Source organism: Trachurus trachurus (genome assembly GCF_905171665.1).
Source record: "Trachurus trachurus genome assembly, chromosome: 10".
In the NCBI taxonomy this organism is placed as follows: domain Eukaryota; kingdom Metazoa; phylum Chordata; class Actinopteri; order Carangiformes; family Carangidae; genus Trachurus; species Trachurus trachurus.
This window is the reverse complement of record NC_139894.1, coordinates 23,788,917-23,806,277: the sequence shown is the minus strand read 5'-3', so window position 1 is coordinate 23,806,277 and position 17,361 is coordinate 23,788,917.

The window sequence follows — 17,361 nt, the reverse complement described above, 5'->3', positions numbered from 1 at the left end:
ACTCTTAGGAGCTTTCAGCAGTAAAGTGTTTTAAAAAGTTGGCATCATGAGAGCCAACTTCAAAAAAGAAAACAAGCACGCTTTGTAAATGAGCTGTGTCATGGTTAGCAATGATTGGCTTGTGCAGTGGAAGCGACAGCCCATCAATAAACTCAGCTATGGCAGCTGGGCTGCTGTTATCCGTGTGAGTCCAATACATCAGTGCTACTAACCAGGTGTTTGTCTTGTGCTTATTCTGCATTAGTAAATAACTGCAATAAACCCTATACAGTACATTCAGAAAGCTTTCAGGCCACTGTGAAAACAGGATTTTAAAAATATTTGCACATTCATTAAAAAGAAAAAAAAAAACTAAAATATCACATATAGACTTATCTCTTGCTTTGACACCCATTATCTAGCTCAGGGGTTCCCTCCACCTTCATCCCTACACAACAGTGTTTCCTCTAGGATTTTTTTTTTAAGGAGTGGCGGAGTGGCTAACCGCACGGGGGGGGGCCGGCTCGTCCGACTTTTCAATAATAACAAGTCTGTGTGGGTGCAGGCTCTACGTCTTTCTGCACTACTAAAGGTTAAACCCAGCACCCACGGCCGATGTGCGTATAACCAAACCCAACTTTCAGGTTCAATTGACAGGACATGATTTGGAAAGCCACACACCTCTCTAATTTCTTCCACTGTGTGGTTGTTTTTGTTGCCATCCCCAGATCTGAGCTTTAACACACTCCTTTCTCTGAGCCCTGCAGGCAGTTCCCTCCACCTCATGGCTTGGTTTTTGCTGATATGCATTGTCAGCTGTGAGACCTCATATAGACAGGTGTGTGCCTTTCCAAATCATGTCCAGTCAGTTGAGTTATCCACTTCCGTCTGCCTCAGATTTCATTCTGTTCAGCTGTAAAGCTACTTCAACATGGACACTAATGTAAGCCTGTCCACAAAGGGTTGAAAATCGGACTGAAAAAAAGAAACACGTTATCAAAATACACCAGACCGTCCCAACTGTCCACCATGTTGAAGTCTGAGGACTGATTGCTGAAACCAATCTTTTTTTCTTTTTTTTAACCTTTAAACTTAAAAAAAAAATACACAACCCAGTGTATGATATTGATGTGGCATAGAAATAAAAATATACGAACAGAGAATGACCAGGAGCTTGTATGAAATTAAACTCCTAAGTACCATTTCCCATATTAATTACCATGCTTTTTGTATGAATGGTCACACTGGATGAATGTCTAATACGCTGTGCGATTCACAGTTTTGTGTGTCGAAGTGGTATAAGACACATCTGCTGGGAGAGTGTCACTAGTTGTCAGAGAGCCCAGAATTCATAGTGGCTCTCCTCCAGACAGTGCTGCATGGCTGTGCAGAAAAGACATCAGATATAAGTCACTTCTACATTTTAATAGCCTAAACCTTAATGAAACAATGTACTCTCTGTCTCTTACATGAAGTTACAAGTCATTTACAAGTCAGTCAAGTCAATCATAATGACTTCACTTCATTTCTAACAACCTTAAATCAGCATATCACAAAAAGGATTTTATGAGTCAGGGTTCAGGGAGAGATGGGGAGATAGAAATTCACAACAATGAAGCCACTGCTGGGTTTCCTTCACACTTTCCGGAGTTTGATTGGATAAATAGAGAAAAATAATGACATTTTTCTAAACCTTTCAAGTGGAAGAGGTTTAGCAATTGCTAAGTTACGGTTGCTATGGTAAAGAATAATGAGAGTGTGAACATGAGGGTGTGACTCAGCACTATCAGTGTACGAATGGGAGTCAGTGAATAAACATTAAGAGGATGTGAAATAAAGCATTGTTTATGCAGCTGCTGCCTCCGTCGAGTAAGTAGCCAATGGCAGCATCTCAATTCTATTCCTGTTCGAGACTGTCCAAAGAAGAAGGAAGCAAAAAGAGCAGAAACCAGCTTTTATGGTTGCTTATATAAATGCAGATGAGGGGTCCAGAGTCCTTAAATCTGTGGAAAAGTGAGCACACCCTCCAGATAAGATGCAAGGGTTTGTGCTTTGAGCTGTGAGAATGCAGCGATCTGTTCACAGCGTTGGTATATTTAGCAGAGATTAAAGAACCATGTGATGCAACAGCAACACAAATGGTTGAAAGATGCACTTTCTGTTTTTGTGATTCTGTAAGGTTCAGTGCGTAATTCAGTTAAAAAGAGGACGAGTCGATTCCACACAGTCGCAGGTAACATCAAAAGATGAGTCATTCAGCACTTGTCTGTGACAAGGTTCTCTCTTCCCCGTTTCTTTTTATTAGACAATAATACCAATAGGTAGGCTATACGACGCTAGACTTTAATTTCCAAACCTACATCGTCTGTATTTTTCCGGCTTTCATTTTCGTATGAATATCCTCTCTCACATTACATTTCACTTAATGGTATATGTGAGAATGTATGTCCCTGAGGATTTTTCACACTGGAGCCATGTCATAACCACACAGTGAAAAAGCTGCTGCAAAAATCCATCTTTCCCTGCTGTGCTCTGATCCAGTTTAAACACTACTGGTCTTTGGCAGAAAAGCAGCACTGAAATGTTTCAGGACAATGGGGATGAATCTGAAGAAGCATGGCAAACTTCTGTGTTAATGAAATTTCATGAGACCATATCTTAAAATCAAAGTTTTGTTTCATCTTTGCCCCACGTTCCTGTCATGTAGACTGTATAAGATCTGAAATGTCAGGTACTTTAGTTCATATCTGTAAATCCTCAGGGTCATCCTCAAGAAAAAAGGCAGCATGTACTTTAGTGGAAGCAAATGGAGATCTACCGGTGCGTGACCCAATCAATAAGTGAGACAGACACTGAGGGTGGGGCGTTACAGATTTCTTTGTATTTATCCATTTAATTCTGCCAGCAGCAAAAAATGCATCACTGTCAGTCTGTAACTGTAAGCCTGCGATAAATAGTGAGACTCGGCCAGTTCCAGGTCACATGCAGCGATGCGCTGGACTTCACAAAACTCTCTGAGCAGGACGAGCACAAACTGCCAGAGGTGGCGTTAAGCAAAGCCTGGAATCACACCCTGCTGGAGAAGCTAATTGGCTAGTAGTGGGTTTTAAGTCTAGTCTGCTCATGATTTAACTCTCTCATTAATTGGTGCTTGCCTGTGTGTCTTCTCCGTAGTCGCAGGAAACTAAAATTAAAGTGTCTATGGAAATGATGCATTTACTCACCCAAGAACCTTGTTTATGAAACACCCAGTTGAGTAAGCACATTGTGTGCTGTGGCAGGACACAAACTTAAACTGCTGTCCTCTGAGCAAACACTTCATGCTCATGTTGGTACAAAAACACAAGCATAGATTCAATTTAGAGAGAAAAGTCTAGTGGGAAATTTGAATTACCAGATTCCTCAGATGTACAGATTTGGTTGCAAAGATGCATAGTGAGACATTTTAACAAGGAGCGCAGGTCCAGATATTGACCAAACAGACATTGTGTATTTATTTCAGAGCATGGTTGTCATGTCAACCGACAGATCTCAAAAGGAAACTCATCCATTTCTCTTTGAAGGCCAACACTTATTAAGGGACAAACTAACAAGCTTTGGGGATGTACTGCTTTACTGTTCCCCATTTCAAAGTTTTTGCCCTGAACAGACCAAAAGAAAGAAAAAAAAAAAAAAGGACAATGCCTGCGTCTATTTATAAACATGGCAGCTTTTCAGGGCATATTTGGATTTGTCTGACCATGCAGGGAGGCAAAGATGGGCCGCTGACCGGAGTTACTGCAGGTCAATTAACCAATAATTTTTGCAGTCATGGACACTGAGTTCAGCACAACATCAGTTATGATGTGCAGTGACGGCTGCCAGTGCAGCTGTCACACTGAACACCAGTGCACTTCAGGTGGCCACTGGCCGGCCATGGCTGACTGCTACACAACATTTCATTTTACAAACAACACTATCACACCTCACTAAAAAGGTAATTTGGATAGATAAAACCAGATGGCACAACAGTAAATGCATTCAAAGATTAAGCAGACCGTTTGCTGTTATTCACGTCCTGTCATAAGGGCGCAACTTTGTGTCTAAAGTAAAGTACACACTTATGCAAATGGTTGCTTCGTGTAACGTTTAATTCCAACTGGTGACTGTATCCTTATCACATATTCATGGGGCCACTCAGCACGCTATGAAGTATTTACATTGAGGCCCTTTGTAAAGGATTCTACATACTGAAGCACTTCAAGTTAGTTGCACCGCCTGGGGCAAGAGCAGAAGCAGCAGGCCTCTGCCACTGTCTCACTGATTACCAAAGTCCAAAAATCACTGCTGCCACAGGAAAACAGTGAGTGCTCTTCATTTTGCTGCACACCTATTACTTTGCACTCTGTCTGTCTGGGCAGAATCTATAGGGCAACAAAAATTACCCACACGCAGATGTTGGAGTGTTTCTCCGAAGCGTTTAAGGCTTGATGTATGCCATTATAAAAGCAGTGTGACGGCGGCTGCATCGTCAGCACTTTGCTGTTCTACTGGCTGATGGGGGCTGGGGGCTGTTTGAGAACAGGCTGACTGAGGATATGACAAGATAAAGAATATTAAATTACACACTTCCAACAATAATTACATTTTAAATTAAGCATGTACGTATTAACGGATACTAGTTAATTTTTGATGAGTCTCTTTAGACAACTTATATTTCGATTTTTTATTTGACATGGTAATTATAACTTCTATTTTTTTTTTTTACAAGTTGATGGCTAAAAAAAACAATCCATATCCAACAGGTTTAATTTGCTACCAGAGAAGCCCTGTACATATTCATCGGGTCTCCTGCAAGAAAACATAGAAAAATGTCTGTTCCATTAGCTCTGAAAAAAAAATCCTATTTGTTGCTTTTAAATTGAAGATGTCTGCAGCATCATCCTCCACGAACCACTGTGAAGTGCCTCTAATGAGGCAGAATCATGCTGTAATATATGACTCCATCCTAAGCCTATTTCTGTGCGACGGAATCAATCTTCAGGAAAAACAGAAAAGGACTGCCAGTGCATGCGTGTGTGCATGTGTGTTGCCATGACAAGTTCACTCAACCCTTCGACAAATTTAATAGTACTGCCCCCCTCTACTTCCATATTGAACTGCCGTCCATATTACAGAGCCTTCGAGGAACACAGAGCAATCAAGGCAAGAAAGCAGAGACTCCCGGGGCAGTGCTCCAAAGCAGAGCCTCATTTCGTGGTGTCCTGTGTTCTGCTTCAGACAGACGGACGTGCAATCACCCTGATTCACTCATCCTGCAAGGGGTTGCTGTTAACAGGAGGGGTGGGGGGGGTGGGGTCACCAATCCAAATTGAATGTTAGGGGTGGTTTTCTTAGGTGAGATAAACACTTCCCGTCTGATAAATAGAGCTTCTCATGTGTGCATGATGATTGAAATCAGGCATGGAGAAGAGTACCAGGTCGCACAGCGAGGCTGAGCCGAGTTCACTGCGTGATCACCACAGATAAATTATTTAACATCACTTCTAATTAAGTCAGCCTACACAGCAGCTCATTACAATAGAAGGTTGATTTACTCATGTATTTCGAGCTCGGTTGCAGTTCAGTGGCATTTACGCCCGTGTCTCTGTCCACTCGGACTCACCCCCACGCTCGCTGGTGCTTCTGCAGGCCTACAAGCATTACAGCTTACTTGACAGCAGTAGTATGAGAACTGACAGCAGAATAAGAATAGCACTGGTCTTTGCAATGCATTAGTCTATATGACCTCCAAAGAGATACTGAGTAAAGGCAGAGCCATTGTTTTTCTGAAGGTTAAACCTGTCCTTCATGGCATTAATCCATTCTTAATGCACCAGCCGGGATCTCCTAAATATTCTTGAATGATGATGATGTATGTTCCACGCACAACAAGTGAGAAACTTTGCAGCGTTAAAAGGAACAGTGCTGCAGACACTGGCCGACAAGTGTAAAACAAGGGCGTAGTGGTTGGAGGCATGAATCAGTCTGCTTTCATCTTCAGCTCCAACTCCCAGCGTGTACCATAAGTATTTCATTATGCCCGAGGCTGAGCTTTTTTAAATTTATTTATTTAACACTGTCCAAAACCAAAACCCATCTTGGTCCAAGTGTTATAATACTAAAGCACAATGAGGATCATTGTACAATAACTTGGGCTTATCACTGGCAAGATCTTCATGCAAGTATAGTGATAGCCGGTATTTCTAATTATCAAAACAATAACAATAAATGAAGTAAAGTAAAAGAAAGAAAAAGAAAGTAAATTGCCTGTGCAGCCATGAAGCTCGAACACACCAATAAGCCACACGGTTGCACTGGGTGACACACTCTTTCATTGTGGGGAACACGGGCACCGTTTCTTATTTTGAGTCGATCCCACACACCCAGTCCAGCTGCCATAAATGCTCACCAGCTTACTAAATCTTGAAAACAGTCCCCAGCAGATGCAGTATTTACTTCCTTTTGTGTAGCATTTGCTAAAAACTACAGCACACAGCTGTTTAGGAAATTATTTGTGACTTGTTTTTTAAAAGATTTACATCTTCAGTAGGAACAAATGGGCTTGGAGCTGAGAGCCAGAGATATGCACAGCAGTTCATACAGTATAAAGACTCAGATTAAGGCAGTGTTGGTTTGGGGCTTTTCATGGGATTTGTTTAAAATTACAAAAAAATTAAAATAAATCAATCTATCATTTAATAAAATGAAGGAAAAGAAAAAAAAGTTCATAATAAAAGTTAATTATTCTTTGATCAAAGTTTAGAGGCACAAATAAAAACAGCCACTGAAACCACAACTGTTTTCCGGTTGCCTACACTTGACCACTAGCTAACACTTCCACATGTCGCACAGATGGAAATAGCTTGTCCAATCTGTGTTGTTACCACAATCCAATTTGTGGTGGAGGAACATTATCTTCATATAATTTCTGTCCACGAGAACTAATTTGCATCACAGGGCTTGTGCTCATTTCACAGACTTTTATGAGACTCTTTTGGAAGCATTGGCATTTAGCTCATTAAATATTGAAATACACATAACGTGTTAACTCCTCACCTGAGGGCTGTATTAGGCCAACACAGCAAAATAGCTGCTTATATCGCTGGCAGAGAAAGCACTCTTAGTGGGGAAAAATACATAAACAACGCCAGTGCAGAGGGACAGGTTTCACAGCAGATAAAGCTGAGAACTGGGGAGGGATTAATAACTGAAAAATAAGCTTTGCTGCTGGAGTTGCTGTTGCAACCAGGTCTCACCAACAATAATTAACATTTGACACACGCAGCAGACAGCATCACAGGAAAAGAAACGGACCAATTAGTGATGTATATCTTCACTATCCCCCATCCATCACTTATAATTCCACCTCTATCAAGAATAAATCTGAACTAATAAAGTGGTTATCATGCATGTTCCTGGCCGAATGGCACAACTTTCAGAGGTAACCATGGCGGCAGAAGGTAAATCATGTTTTTTTTTCTGAGAGATGCCACAATGCTGCTCTCCCCTTTGGTATAGTTACCACACAACATGCTGGTCTTTTCATCTGCAGTCTGCACTACATTAGACAGCCTTCGCTCCCCGTCTACAAAGGAGATGTGGTCCCGCTGTGCATTGTGGCCTTTGTTTCACCACCAGCCAACTCGCTGCCCCCGAGCAAACACACATTTTTGTGGTCTAACTAACTCTCGCCCTAATTAGCCACAAATCACTGAGTGCATTTGAAAATCATCACTAGCCTTACCTATAAAGAACACCAATAAAAATGAGCAGGTCTTCGATTAAAGCATTTAAAGCCCATATGTAGAGTGGGGCAGTAGAGTACATTAAGTGATTGTAGTGGATTTCTATTGACATTGTGCTATGAAGAGAGAGGAACACACCCACACCCACACAATAATGCATCCATGACCCATCGGGTCCATGGTTTCCCTGCTAAATTACTCCATTATGTAGGGCAAGACTCCAACTCTCAAAGCATTCCTCGGTCTTCCTCTTTACTTTTCAAGGTCCAAACACATATTTCTTAACTGAGGACCAGGTATAATTCAAAACCCTGACTATTTACTCTACAAACAAAAGAATTGAAGAGTAATGTGCTTTCAGATGGAGTCTTGACATATTTTTTTATGCTTTTCAGTATTGTGTGAACACTGCAATAATACAAAACCAAGACAAATGAGTGTGATATTAATATAATTGATAGGTCACAATCATGTCTCCCAGCGCTATAAATAACCTTCACGCTGGCTCACATTCAGAGCAGCTCACTGAAATCCTCTTGCCCCATCAAATCTGTGTACAGTATTTGTGAGTCGCTTACTAAACAAATAACTGCTGCTTCACAGCCTGTTACCACAGAGGAAGACATGTAGGACACATTCCCTCAATCTCCAAATGTGGAGAATATGTCTGGCTATTTGATTAATGCTGCAGCTGGGAGCGAGATCTAATTGTAAAAGCAGGATAAACACTTACTCGGAGAAGGAAACGGTGCAAATCAGACCACTCCCCTGAGTATTGGGGAAGGAAATTGGTTTAAGGATGAGACACAAGCTTGCGTACCAATGAGGAGCCCTGTCACCCCTCTCTTACTCTCTCCATCTACCCCTCTGTACCCCTACTAAGGCACCTTTGATTCAAATTTTCACTTAAAAAATGGTGGTGGATGTGACACACTTCTTTTTCCTCCCCTCTGTATTAGCTATGCTTGTCCAGAAAGCACCAAGTCAGATCCTTGGATCTGATTGTAACTGATGACTTGAGAAGATATAAATCACAGTTGAATTGCAGCCCTGAGATGTCAGCCATTAAAATACAGTGCTGGCTAAAGTGGGTACCCAGAATACATATGAGATGATTGGTAGTCAGCAACGTTGTATGACACTGCTGGATTACCTTATGTGGAGGTGTTTGACTGAATATTTATTATCAGATCTGTTTAAATCGCTGTCAGAATCTATTTCAAGTAAAGCGCCTGATCGTATCATTGTGGAGATCTTAACACACGTGTGCTCTAAGGAATACACAGTATATTCAAAGCAGGTCCTCCTTGGGGTTATAGAAATCACTTCCACACAAGCGAGAGCTCAAGAGCTGATCGAACGAGTCCAGCTCAAGAAACTGGATTTAGGTGTTTGCAAATAATCCACTGGCCTTGACTGAAGACAACACCGTGCCATGAGGGAAAACCTGATGGCAACAAATCACTCTAGCCAAAAGTCAATTAAAGAGCCAGCTAAAAAGCATTTTACATCCAATTACATCACACAAATCGTCCCAGACAGCACACACACATGTTCACCACAGCCATTTATTTGCAATACAATGACAGCGGCCCACACTGCGAGGCTCATACTATTAAGCTTTCTCTTCCTTGCTTGCGTTGTGAAAGGAGTTTTTAACATAATTACCTATGTCTGTGCCACTGCTGATTCTATTACTTTTTACTGCCTTTTTTGTGATTCCTTGGGAGCTGATTATAAAAGTGACTTGAAATGAAAAGATAGTGCTCTTTTTAATGCTGGCACCATTTCACTGGATTACATAGCATGCAGCTCGGGTTCTGTTTTCAGACTTACAACCCCAGGGGTAAGTACTCTGGGCCTGCACTCACATTAGAAAGAGGTGATTTTAGGATATAGATTTTATGTAACTGGTCTCAGAAGCCATGCCATGAAAAGGTGAAGGTATGAAATTGTGTTTAGTGAGACAGTTACATGTGGGGGTGGGCGGGGGAGCGTCTTAATGCGGGGGAAGGTAATGGATTTTATAGCTAGATGAGGCATTTCCACCAGTATTTACTACCTGCAATCTACTGTGGAACTAAGATTTTCAGCCTGAAGTCAATATTTCATTTTCAGAATCATCACAAATATCAAAAGCACCATCACAATTCTCATTTCATACTGTAGAGTTCAGTCACTGTAACTAATGCTGACAGGCCGTGTAACAGTGCTGCACATAATGCTGAACTCCTCTCTGGCTTTAGCTAACATGGCTCACCATGGGCAGAGTCATGCCTATAAACAGGCTGACCATAAGACTCAGCAGTCACAATAAAAAATCTCTGACCAGCTTACAGGGGAGGAATTTTAAACTTTATGAGATGAACGCCAAGGAGATTGAAAGCCCTGTACCACATCACTAATTACACTTCCACAAAGAAGAGCAAAATGAAATCCCCCAAAGGACAATACTTCCATCAAACATGATAAGTGGGTTACTGTGCTACTATAAACCTGACACAGACAGGCCAATATACAATTCAGTGCCTTACAATACTTAGCATTTCTCCTGCTGGCCCTCAGCTAATTAATGTTCTCCCAAACTCCCAGCCCTCAGCCTGTAGCTGTGGCTCCAGGGGACTTGCAGGAACCTTTTCCTCCAGACAGCTCCTGGCCAAAAATGGTTATTAATGTGAACGTGTCGTTATTAATGATAATCTGGTCAGGGAAACTGTCGGGAGACCGACATTCTGGATTAAAAGCATCCCATAAGGTTTCGACTGTGTTCAGTTACCTCTATTGTTTGTTAAACAGAGGAGAGATTTTGCTGCCCGCGCCGTGACTGTTAAGTAACTAATCTGAATAAGCAGACTGTGATCCAATATCTCATTTGGTTTGATATTGTACATCTGAAGCATTTTCCAGTCAAATGACTACACAACCAAGCAGCTCAAACAACAAACAAGAGCCGCTCTTGTCTCTTGTCTGAAGAAGCTGAGGAATAGAACAACTTCACCACAAAGGACAGTCTCCCTGGGTCCTGCTGGACTCACTGGACTCTTGGACCCTGTGGAAAGCTATTGACATTTTAGCAAGGACTACCTTACATGCACTCTGGCATCTGTGTGTGTGTGTGTGTGTGTGTAATGTATCCATGTGGTTGACTGTTCCATTCAACCAGTCATATTTAACATTTATACTCCAACAAAGCCAGTCTATCTATCTAGGATGTCAACCTCGCCACTGACAGCCTGACAGTCCAGCAGCTCGTGTTTATAGCCATTTCTCAGGGCTAATACTTCAGAAGCTCCTCTATGCCTGTGTTTATGTACAGCAGAGCCTGACAGCTACAAGACGAATCCACCCCTTTCCCGACAACCCACTCTCTCCATCCACTCCCTCCCGCCCCCGTCCAGCGCCTTTAATTTTAAAATAATGGAAATCTCTGGCAAAACTTACTCTGTTGATTAAACTGTCACACTTGGCCACTGTGATTGATAAAACTTTGTTCAAACATGTCATGTTATGACATCAGTTTGAGTGACACAGCAAAAAGCACAAACAGGAGGACGCTACAGCAAGGGTTTTGACACAAGGGGCCGTTTGATACCGTGACCTTTGCATTGTATCTGCATTAAAGGTCTCATGCAACTACACTGTACAGTATCATTTTACTCTGCAAGGTCCCAGTTGATTTAGGTCTCCAGTTTCACATCTGAGGAAAACCCGTCCTCTTATGGATGACGGACTTAAGTACCCCTGAGTGACCAGCCATATTTACAGCGATGTCTGCGTCAACAACTGTGGTGGGCTCCATCTTAAATATGAGGTGGGGTTACCCATAAACTTCATGCTGAACCTGGATTAAACCTAGCCACATAAACATACGTTACGTGCACACACTCTTATAATACCTGACATTCTAGTTATGCTTGTATAACATGAAATGCAGTTGCTTAATGGTCATGAGTAAAAAGCATTCAAAGTGCAGTAACACTGTTTTGATGAACCCAGATATAGTAAAACTGTATGAATGCAATTTGAATATAATTTATACTAGTTACAAAAAGGTACAAGTACCACAACAGAGTAAAGAGCTCCGACTCAGATTAACTACTAATTCTATTGAAATTAAACAGTGTTTAACATGTAAGTGTAGCACAGACTTTTATTGATCTGGGATTGAAGGCAGCGTTTGTGTCAACAGAATGTAATCTCAAATAACCCTATATAGTAACTGTGACAGTTTAGCTGTCATATTAATATTACTATAATACAGCCTCATATCAGATCATAACTGAGTTGTAATTGGACCACGGGGATTTGTGTTTGCACTGATAAGGACCTGCACAATGATAGTAACATCAGTCAACACTGGGGAAAACGTCTTGCAAAAGAATGCAAAGCTTTTTGGAGGGAAGGCAAAAACTATTAGATGAGAATGCAATAGTTATTTTCACAGTTCCCTACTATGGCCCACGAGGGAATCCATAAAACATGAAAGTGTATGTTGTGGGTGTATGCAGACGTTTAAGGTTGTTTCCAAGTGAGACAAATCAATAATATTTCTCAGAGGGTTTGCTTTTCAAACACTGGTTGTTTGAACAATGTGCACAATTCAGTCACTGATACTACCTAATATACTGGATTGGGCAGAGGACATTTTGGGGCAGAGGAAATTTTGGAAGTTTATGCACAGATTAGATACTTCACTATTTAGTCAAAAACCTTATAGTTTCAGCATAGTAAATTGGATGTTTTTTTCTAGAAATCAATTCTCCCTCACCTTAAATACTTCCAGTTTTTGAGTGTTGCCTGTGTCGAGTGTCATTCATGAATTTGTTCATGTTTTTAAAAGGGACATGAGTAGTTTGAATTTGGTTTTAAAAAAGTCTCATATTAATGGGTCCATTTTCGATAAATATATTGTTTTGTCTTTATCATTATTTTGTTATTATCATTAGTGGTCAGCTAGCCCAGCATTTCCTACTTTCGGTTTTGTGGACGCTGTCCGGCGGGTCATGGGAATAACGCCACCGGATCGCCGTTTATGGTCAGAACTACGACGGTATCTGATCGTCTTCGAACCTCCAACTTTCATTCTTGATTTGAAAACATTCTTGTCAAATGTTTTCGCTTTCGTCCGTCTTGCGCCGGTCCAATAATTTCACCGTGCGCACGGAGGCTCATGAGAAATGTGTGAAAACACTGCACTTTCCAAAATTCCTCGTTGTCCTTGACCTGTTTATGGAAATCATATCACATCCATACAGGGTTAGAAGTTTACAGCTGTTTTTTTTTCAAAGCAATGTTATCAGATCAGTATGTATCAGCAGGTATGATAAACAATGTCAGCTATCAGAAAAGAAAGAAACACATTATCTATTTTCCCTTTTCCTTCCACTGTGACTGTCACAATGTTTTAGCCCACCCTGGAGGTACAAATATTAGTAAGGTTTCCCTTGCAGTTTTGCGCAAAAACTATTTTTTTGTTGTTATTTTTCTTTTAGAGAAGTTGTTAAAATGCAAATGCAAATTATCTGCATTGTCTTCTAGTGATGTTTTACAAATACGCTGGGTTTCCTCCTCTCTTGATGTTATTCCAATTAAATGTGCAATGGATTTCCTGCAGGCTGCCTCTCAGTTGGAACTGGCTCCCTGGGGCACAATACGGCAGACGCAAGGACTTAAATGCGAAAAGTGCCAAGAACTGCTTCATTGACAATTCTTAAAATCCTCCTTATGCAAGCGGATAATTTTTCGTGACATTTTAGTTCTTTTTTTTTTCCAAAAAAAATTTCCCGTTTCCATTACTCATTCTTGGGGTCACAATTTCAAATTGCACATTAAGCAAGTTAATAAAACCGCACCTATTGTAGGGAGAAGACTTACTCTTAACATGACCACTCATGAGAGTGAGTGAGTGCCCTCTTTACACAAGGATGAATTGAAAGATTTACATTTTCTCTATTCATAATAATGAATAAGGATCATATTAAATTGGCCATTATGGAACTCCAGTCGTACAAAGCATTAAGGACACAGGCCTCACTACCACTGAGAAATATGCAGCTCATGTGGACTAAGTCTGCCCAGGCAGTTTTTCCCCCTCCACTTTTTCCATTTTTCAGGTGGTGAAAGTGCTTTGTAAATCATTTAGGCTACTTGAGTTGCAGTAGCAAAATAAAAATTAAAAAGTCGTGACTTAAAAATCTTGTATTCAAATGTTAACTTTTTGTTGGAAAAAGCTGAATTTACATGCTTTACCACAAAAAAGAAGACAGATACTCAGACTTCTCAGGTACACAGTCCTCATTCAGATGCCAAAAACTGTATGCCAACACATGCACCAGACTGTGCAACAAGAGCACCCCATTGTTTTACATTGAGTGCATGATTTATGGTCAGGCTGCCTGCAAGGCTCCTGAACACAGAACAAAAACCACACTAGACAAGGTAATCAAGGGCATTCAAACCAAATCAAAACTAAATTTGCAGCACTGTGCAAAAGTATTTTAGATGTTTCAACTATTATTCATCACAAAAGATGACTGATTGGACCCCAAATTATTCCTGAAGCATGACAACACTACAAGCACTACAAACACACAGCCAGAGTCACATCTTCAGACACAACAGGAACAAGGGGTCCCACAACCGATGGTATGGCCCCCACAGGAGCCCTGATCTCAACATCATGGAGCCAGTGTGGGATTACATGAAGAGACAGACAGACAGAGACAGCAATAAACCCACAGGAGGGCTGTGGCAAGTTCTTCAAGATACTTTGAACAACCTACCTGTCAAGTAGCTCCAAAACTGTGCTAAGGTGTATCAGTGTTGCTTTAAAGGCAAAAGCATGGTCAGAACAAAACAAGATTTGATTCTGTTTTCTGCTCTTGAAGTTAAAAAACAATAGGCCTATTCTTGAAAGCATCCTGCTTTTGCTTTCAGTCCCTCCAACTATTTAAGCTGTGTGTGTGTGTGTGTGTGTGTGTGTGTGTGTGTGTGTGTGTGTGTGTGTGTGTGTGTGTGTGTGTGTGTGTGTGTGTGTGTGTGTGTGTGTGTGTTCAATGCGATGCTGTGTTTACATCCAACAATGACAGATATAGCAACATCAGCGTTGACAGCAGAGCAGACAGTAGCTAACACGTGTGCGCGGTGTGGAAAGTAATAAGGAGAGCACAACAATAACAGCAGTGACAGGAGAAGAATAAGTTTCACTTGCCGTTAAGAAGTGCTGAGGGTAGCAAGTGTAGGCGTTGAACTCATCTCCAGATAACAGCCATCCAGTCATTAGTGCAGATAATGTTTCTCTGTCAGGTCAGCTGCACTGGTCCTTCAGACTGCAAAGCACGGCCGGGCCTGCTGCCGATGTTATCTATGGGTTTACAAGTTGAAAAGCAGAGTTGGAGCCATGGACGGCCTGGTCCAGCCCTATGGTCCAGCACTGAGCACTAAGTTCCCGCCAATACACAAAGTTATTCCCGCCCGGTGTCGTGTCCGCTTTCTGACATTAACGTAGGCTACTTGTAACTGAGCGTCCTTTACATTTTGTGAACACACAATGGATAAACTCACCGGGTTTGGTTTGTCAGTCCCATAGGTCGCCGCGGCCGAGAAGCAGCGGAAAGGGCGGCGGGCAGGAGGCGGGAGAGTGGCCACTACAACCGGAGCAACCACGGACGGGATCTGCCGGAGGTGGCGTCGTCTTCATTGATGCCGGTGTAACTCTGCCTAAACATCACGTTTGAAAGTCCCCTCCGTCATGCCCTCTGCTGCTGACCATAGACTGTAAAAAATAAGCTGCTTACTGACCTCTCTGGTCTTCTTATGTAAGCTAACTCCTTTAGGTGGCTCTCCGTCACTACTAGCTAGCACAGGTGTACGAGGGGAGAAAAAAAGGCGGGGGGGAAATAAAAATGGCGGAGGATAAATAAGGATACATGTGGCCCCACAATTCCTTGCTGCTGCAGCCTCAAGCATCAATCACGTTACAGACATTAAACAGTAGCTTTGTTGTCCCAACATTTACGTGACATGCATCGTTGTTGTGTCACGTAAATGTAGGAACAACACAGCTGCTGTTTTATGTTTTATGTAACATGGTTGAACTGATGAGTCCTCAAAGAAAAGAAACTCTTGTGCTTTGGCCAAACAAATGTATTAGTGCTCTCAGCACAGGACAAAAAGACTGAACCATAATGAAAGGAAGCTGGAGCACTGATAAATTCTGAGTCTTCATCAACTAAAGCCCAAATCCATGGATTTATTCTCTAGAAACCTGATTAAAAATCACATACTAACATCTAAACACATAATAGTTAATGACAACAGTAATAACCTGTGTTGTTGTGTGTTGTTCAGTAGGGTCTCCTGAAGCTCTCAGTCCATCAGTGCAGTGAGATGACTTGCCTTTACGGCTGCAGCTGTAAACCGTGCCTTTCCACAATGTGTAGCCATATTAATTATAGCGACTATTATAGACACGTAGTCCCTCCATTACTTTACTCTTTGTCATATCATTCAAAAAGCTGAATTGAGCAATTCTGTTTTATGGCACCTACTGCATCCTTCCAATACACTACTACTCACTTATACTGTATGTTTTTCTGCAGCTGTGCACCCAGTCCTTATTGTTTGCTCGAGTCTAATTATAGTTAAAGTATAACACTAGGTCACAGGGGATGTTATGTCATATAATATAACCCAGGGATTTTGTAACAATCTCCCAGAGCACATTTATTATTATGCAATTGCAAACCATGTGGAAAAAAACAACCACAATACGAGATGAGTGATGTATACTCTGGTTATAAATTCATAAACCTTTCAATTATGGATGTAGTTTTCATTTTTACTTGAGTTTATGATCAGGGTTTCCATATATTTCCTAGCGATCCCAAATTACACTTAGGCACCCTGAGTGATACCGAGCACCTCTGGCTTTGTAATTCTTCTCATCCTTATTTATCAGCATCAATGTGTTTACCTCTGATCTCACAAAGCAATCTGTACTATATCCTAAAGTAATTCAGTGTTCAAGAGGAGTTCTCTCCAGTTTCACATCAGTTGTCTGTGGGTTGTCTATTTGTTCTGGGAAACTTGATAAATAGGGATCTTAAGTGGATGTAGATAATGTGGGGTATACGGTCTACGTAATCAATGCAATAAATAAAAACCATCACAAAACATAGGGATACTTAAACTGACTTGTGTTAGAATATGAAAAGGTGGTTTTGTCTTCTCGGTGTCCTCTCTGTGATTTACGACAGACTCTGATGTGCGATTAACACAGCACTTTGTGGGTAAAATAGACAATTCATCCCAAAGACTTTGTTGCTTTAGATATATTTATCTTCTCCCAGAACACTTAGATCTACTGCTGCATTTTCTTCACAGGGTATTGTTATAAAACACCACCAGAGGACTGAACTGTGTGTTTGATGTTAAAGGCTGCACTTACTTTTCTAAAGGGAAAATAACCCACAACAGTACAGCAACCCAATTACAGGAATTACAAGAGCATAATGTATATAGCCCTCGATTCAATAAAACAGGCTATATGATAGTCAGGTATACAAAATATAATGCCTTAATAATGCACATCTGCACATTTGGGGTGTGTATTAAA